Source organism: Mus musculus, chromosome 4 (genome assembly GCF_000001635.26).
Source record: "Mus musculus strain C57BL/6J chromosome 4, GRCm38.p6 C57BL/6J".
NCBI lineage: Eukaryota > Metazoa > Chordata > Mammalia > Rodentia > Muridae > Mus > Mus musculus.
Genome location: NC_000070.6, coordinates 105859342 through 105865341, shown reverse-complemented (window position 1 = coordinate 105865341; position 6000 = coordinate 105859342).

Sequence of the window (6000 nt, the reverse complement as noted above, 5' to 3'; positions counted from 1 at the left end):
GGCCTCAAAGAGAGCCGAGGCCCCTGCATTGGTAGTGAGTATGTGCTGCAATGACCCCACTCCATGTTCACGTCTTTCTCTATTGGTATTCTCAATAATTTTTAATAGCTGCAGATTCTATTTCAGCTGTAGAATGTGTCAGTGAGGTAGTTATAAATGCAGACCATGTGTCTCACAATCAATTGCACATACATTTGTATATTAACATAAATTTCTGCATGTAATAAAAATACTATTTTTACCTACATGAAATATTCTATCAAATTTTAATTCATATTGCTACTATCAAAATTTGTATCTTCAGTATTTAACTTTTGGATTAAAGAAAAGATAATGTTAGATATTTTATCCACTTTCCAACAAATGACCTTGCCTCGAATTTGCCTGGATCCTATGAATTTGATGAAAAACAAGGCTAGCCTTTGAAAAGATCCATTTTCTACACCACCTTGCCTTACTGATGCTCATGGTGGTGACATCCATAGGACCCTTCCTTTTCGTTGCAAGCACAAGTGAACCTTGAATTCAAATTGGTAAAATTCACTCACTGGAAGAGACAGCTGATTTAAACAAAATGCCATGCTTCACAGAACATAGCTTCCATAGCTGCCCATGTCTACCACAGGCAGATATTTAAAAATACTTTCTTAAAGAAAAATGCATTTTTAATATAATAATTTTCCCATGATCCCTCTGAGGTTCCTGCAGTCACTTATGACCAAGCTCCTGGTCCATGAATGTTGCAAAACTTCATAGAAACGTGAATGCTTACCATCAATTCTTCTGAGATATGGACATTTAATATTTACTTTTTCATTTCACATATATTTTCAATTTTTACATCTGCTGAAATATTTATCCTAAAATATAACACATGTTACTTACAAGACTAAGACTTGTTTTGGCTTATGGTCCAAAGGGATACAGTCCATTGTGGAGGAGGAGGCATGACAGCAGAGATTGACTTCAGTTGAGCTGCTGGGAGCTCACAGTATGACTTTCTCATGCCTTCCTGGATCAGAAAGCAGAAAACCTGCCTCAAAGAACATACTTTATTTGTGTCCCCTCCCCCATCCAAGTCTCCACAACCTCCCATAACAGCATTACTGGGTAGGTACCAAGTGTCCAAACCCAAGAGTCCATGAAAGACATTTAACAGGTAAACTACACAAAATTTAATAGTGAGTTTATGAGTGTTTTACCCTATGGTCAAGAATTACATAAAAATGCCATTCTCAGTGGTTCTATTCAATGTTGTTCTGGGGTTACTAGATATTGTAAGAAGGTAAGAAAAAGAAATAAAAGCACAAATACTAGAAAATGAAAATAAAAAGCCTCTCCATTGTAGTTGGCATTATTGTTTATACAAAACATTAAATTTTATGTGATTTAAAAATTCTATCTTTATGAATTTATAATTTATTTGACAGTTGGTTCTTGGCTCTTACACACACTGACTTTACTAGGACTCTATGAAGAAACCTCAGAGTAAAGACTGATAGTCCTTAAAAATGAAATAATTGCTCAATTTCTATAATTTGCAAAATGCATTTATGCCTACAATTTCATATGAACTTAAACATCTGTGGAATTAGAAGGGCAGAGATATTATCCAAATAATTTGATAGTTACCCAAATTAGGGGATATAGAATGAGAATTGGGGATCTAGAGTAGGAAATTGAATCGGGATTAATGACCTTAGAGTTGTGAGAAAAATTAAATGGAAATTATTGTTATAATACTTAAACCTAAATAAAAGATGGCTGAGTACATTCTGAACTTTAAGAAGACCGTATTTGCATTTAAACAATAATAAAATATACATTTCATCTCTTGAGTGTGGGAAGCCACATGTGCCGTTGCTGAGTGGCACTGACTACTGCTGGCCACCACGCATAAGATTGGACAAACAACCAATGTGTACATATGCAGTAAAGTTTTTTGCAAAGACACTGCCTGGCCCAGGCATGATAATGAGGTTCTGTAAGGTACTGAGAGTAAAACCAATCAGATGTGAGACATGCAAATGAGGTATGATAATGAGGTTCTGTAAGGTACTGAGAGTAAAACTAATCAGATGTGAGACATGCAAATGAGGTATGATAATGAGGTTCTGTAAGGTACTGAGAGAGAGTAGCCAATCAGATGAGGAACATGCAAATGAGGCTTAGTGCATAACCAATCCGGGTGTGAGACACGCCCCTCCTAGGCCTATAAAAGCAGCACCAGTTCTGGGCTCGAAGTCTTTTCGCCTCTACAATCAAGCTCTCCCAATAAACGTGTGCAGAAGGATCCTGTTGCAGCGTTGTTCTTCCTGGCCAGTTGAGCGCGCGCAAGACTTGAGAGGTTAAGTCCCTAGTCATAGTTGAGGAAAGAGAGATGGAAATTGGTGTAAGAACTCTTGGATTAGTTTATAAATATTCTATTCCATATGGCTTGTATTTATGTAGACTCTACTTTTTTATCAGAGCAGTGAGATAGGTAACTTGTGGGTCTTTTGTAAAAGTTATGATCTCAAATTTTAATGTGTTTCCTTTTAGGTAATCTGCTTCTGTCGTTTTTTATTTCCTTCTTAATTTTAAAGATGCAAATTGATTTTAATACAATGAGACTTTATTTTACAAAATATTCAAGGTTGAGAATGTAGAGCTATGCAAGCTAACATAGTTTTAAAACTACAAAGTCGGCAATTATAGGGAAAGAACAGGTGTACTAAAGTGAGATGTGGGTTTAAATTCTTTATAGTTACAAGAAATTGGACAAACTTCTCTTTTTGGACTTTTATTTCTTCTTTTGTTTTTTATTCTTTTAATTAAGACAAGGCCCCCATGAATCCCAGTTGGCCTCCAACATGTCCTTTACCATAGCTGAGTGATTCTCCAGCCTTTGTCTCCTAAGTGCTGGGACTATGGGGAATGTCACCACATCTAGATTAATTATTTTAATTGCAAAATAACAAAGTTAACATCTCATGTATAGATTACAAAGATCAGAATGAATATAAATAAAATACTTGCATATTACATTCTTATACAAGGGCAGCTGTGAACTGAATGTTAATACTCCCTTCCCTCAGTTCCATGCTGAGACCACTGTTTAATACCTGGAGGTGGGGCCTTCAGTAGATAGAGCCATGAGGCTCGGTCCCGCCATGACGCTAGTGCTGTTGGTACTTTGTTTTCCTTTCTCTTTCTCTGTATAACCCCTTCTGGTCTCGATCTCATTCTATAATTCAGACTGGCCTTAACTCCAAGCAATGCTCTTGTCTCAGCCTCTTGTGGGCTAGAATTGTAGGCTATTGTGCCTAGCCAAGATGAACACTCTTATAAGAGAAGACTGGTGTTCATTTGCTTACCATCATGTGACAGCATAGAAGGCAGCCATCTTTAAGCTACTAAGAAAGCCTCATCAGAAACTGAAATTGCCAGCCTCTACAACAGAACTGTGCAGAATAACTGTATGCTAGAGCCATCCAGTCCATGGGATACACTATAGCAGCCTGAGTGAGGTAAATGAGAGAGAGAGAGAGAGAGAGAGAGAGAGAGAGAGAGAGAGAGAGAGAGAGACTAGAACTCTTGACCTCCAGACTCATGGTCAACACTCCAGGCTCCTCTTTCTCTCACCCTGTGATTGTGTGAAAGGAAATTCTGTTGGATCACTGGAGGTGTCTGGGAAAAGATAAACCATCTCTATGTGCAACCATTTTCTCTTTCTGCAACGTGGAAAATTTAAACCTTTCGGCAGACAGCTTGCCTGCACACTCTCAAGAGGCACTGAGATCCTGGCAGGCTCTGTGCTCCAAAATCGCCCTTCTCCAATTACACTCCCCCAGGTTCTTCGATTAGCAAGCCGCAGCAGCTTCACTCTGCTGAGCCAGTCTGGGGTTGTGGCCTAATGTATCACAGGTGGGTCCCGGCTCCAAACTCGTTCCAGATGGCCTTGGTCTACGCTTTCCAGCAACCCATTATATTTTGGCTATCCTGGGATCATTAATGATGCTGCAGGACCATGAGTCTTGAAGATGGCAGGGGCATACAGGACCTCCGAGAGGCTGTATATGGAAGCACCCACCATAGTATATGCATTTACCCAGGAACAAGCACAAGCGCACCTTGACTCTCAGAGGTCACTGTGAGGGGCCCATGAATTTGACATTGTGAATGGTCTGTCTGCTTGGGTCACAGAGCAAGTATAAAGAGATCATCTGTGCTTTTACAGAAAATAGCTCCGTTGCCTCTGGGCTCTAGAGAGAGTAAGGATATACTCTTGAACCCCAGTAATTGCTGCACCAGTTATTTCTTTGGAGGGGGGCATGCTGGGGCAATTATTTAGGGGCACAAGGTGAGCCTCATGCTTTTTAACCCTTTAATAGCCACACCACTGTGGGCAAATGTAGCAGTTTGTAAACTGCATATTTACACTATATAAAGGAAAAGACCCTTACTCTCCAAGAGAATTTTCAGCTTCTTTTGGGGATGGGAAGGCAGATGCTGAGAGAGACAGAGGAAACATGAGGGCAGTATTCAAGAGAGTTTAAGAAAAGTACCTTTGGAATTATTCCTGTTTTGTGCTCTTGAAGGTTGGGGCCAAACCCTTCTAATGAGTCAAAGACACAGTGTTAAAGTCAGTCACTCTAGGATTTAAAGTTTGAGCTCATCACTTTCAAGGCTCCCTTGGGAGCCCACTCACTGGTTGGTTTGTGACAGTCATTCTCTGTGAAATGGGTACTTCCAACACAAATAGTGTGTGGTTTTTGCTTGCTTCTTTGTGTTTCTAGGCTCAGCCCTGGTGGAATTGGGCATCCATTCTTTCATTTGGTCCTTCCCCCATGTGTCTGGTCTAGACTAGGGATCATGCTAGAGGATACAAACAACTTGGCATAGGACATAAATCAGACAACACTCAATAAGTACCAGTGGAGAACAGCATAGAAACCCATATCTGAATCCCTAGGGGTCAGAGCTCAGTGGCTCTCAAGTTAGGTATGCTACAGGCCGATTATTGATGCAGCGCTATGTTCTCATCTGGACGATGGCTGGCCTGGCTGACTTTGACTGGCTTTCCAAGGTCATGAAGGAGAAAAGGATGTGAATTCTGGGGAAGCATGGCAGGAAGAAGGCTACAACATCAACTTGCATGAATGAGATCTTAGGGTTTCTTCAAACACTGTATCAGATGAGTAAGATTCTCAAAACACAATTCATCACTGTAGATATTTTCCTGTACCACACACGTGGTTGCTGCCTGAAATTTTAACATTTGGCATTTTGTTTACTCCAGAAAAATGACAATAATGACCCTGAAACATAAGCACTGTTGAGGCTGAAGTTTCACTTGAGGACTGTGGTATAAATTGGTACCTTCGTCTCCTGAGTCAGGTTCCTGGCTCTCCTTTATGAGCAGAGCACTGGTTTAATTCTGGCTAAAAGAATGCATTTCTTGGCCTTCCTATGGCTGGGGGAGATGGCTGGGTTAACAAACAACAGGGGTTTCTGGATTTGTGTAGCAGGGGAGCTATAAGGTTATAACTGTCTGACATTGGACATAGACCTAAATAAATAGAACATGATTCTACCGGGAGCCTGGGCCTGCAGTAAGTGTGTGTGTCAACTCTACATGTGTTACATTTTCACCTCAAAGCAAGCTGCTTCCTGTTTCCTCTATTCACTCCTCCAAGGCCACACAGTTCATTAGTGACAGGGTGGAGGTTCGGGCTGTATTCCTTCCACTTCAAATTGGGGTTGGCAAGAGTTGAGGAGCGGGGCCTGAGAACGGAACGTTGCTCTCTGAGTACAGTTGGTGACGACTCCACGACCCTGTCCTTCTTTAGTTCCTGGACTCCAGAAGCGTCAGGACAAACTTGTTGACAGTCAGCTTCAGTTCTTTGTAGAGTGTGTGTGTTTGGGGGATGGGAGGTGGTCGAGCAGACGTGGACTGAGGGAAAGCAGTGGCTCCATGAGCTTCGTGTTGGTAATCCTGAGAAACAGTGCAGGCTTGTG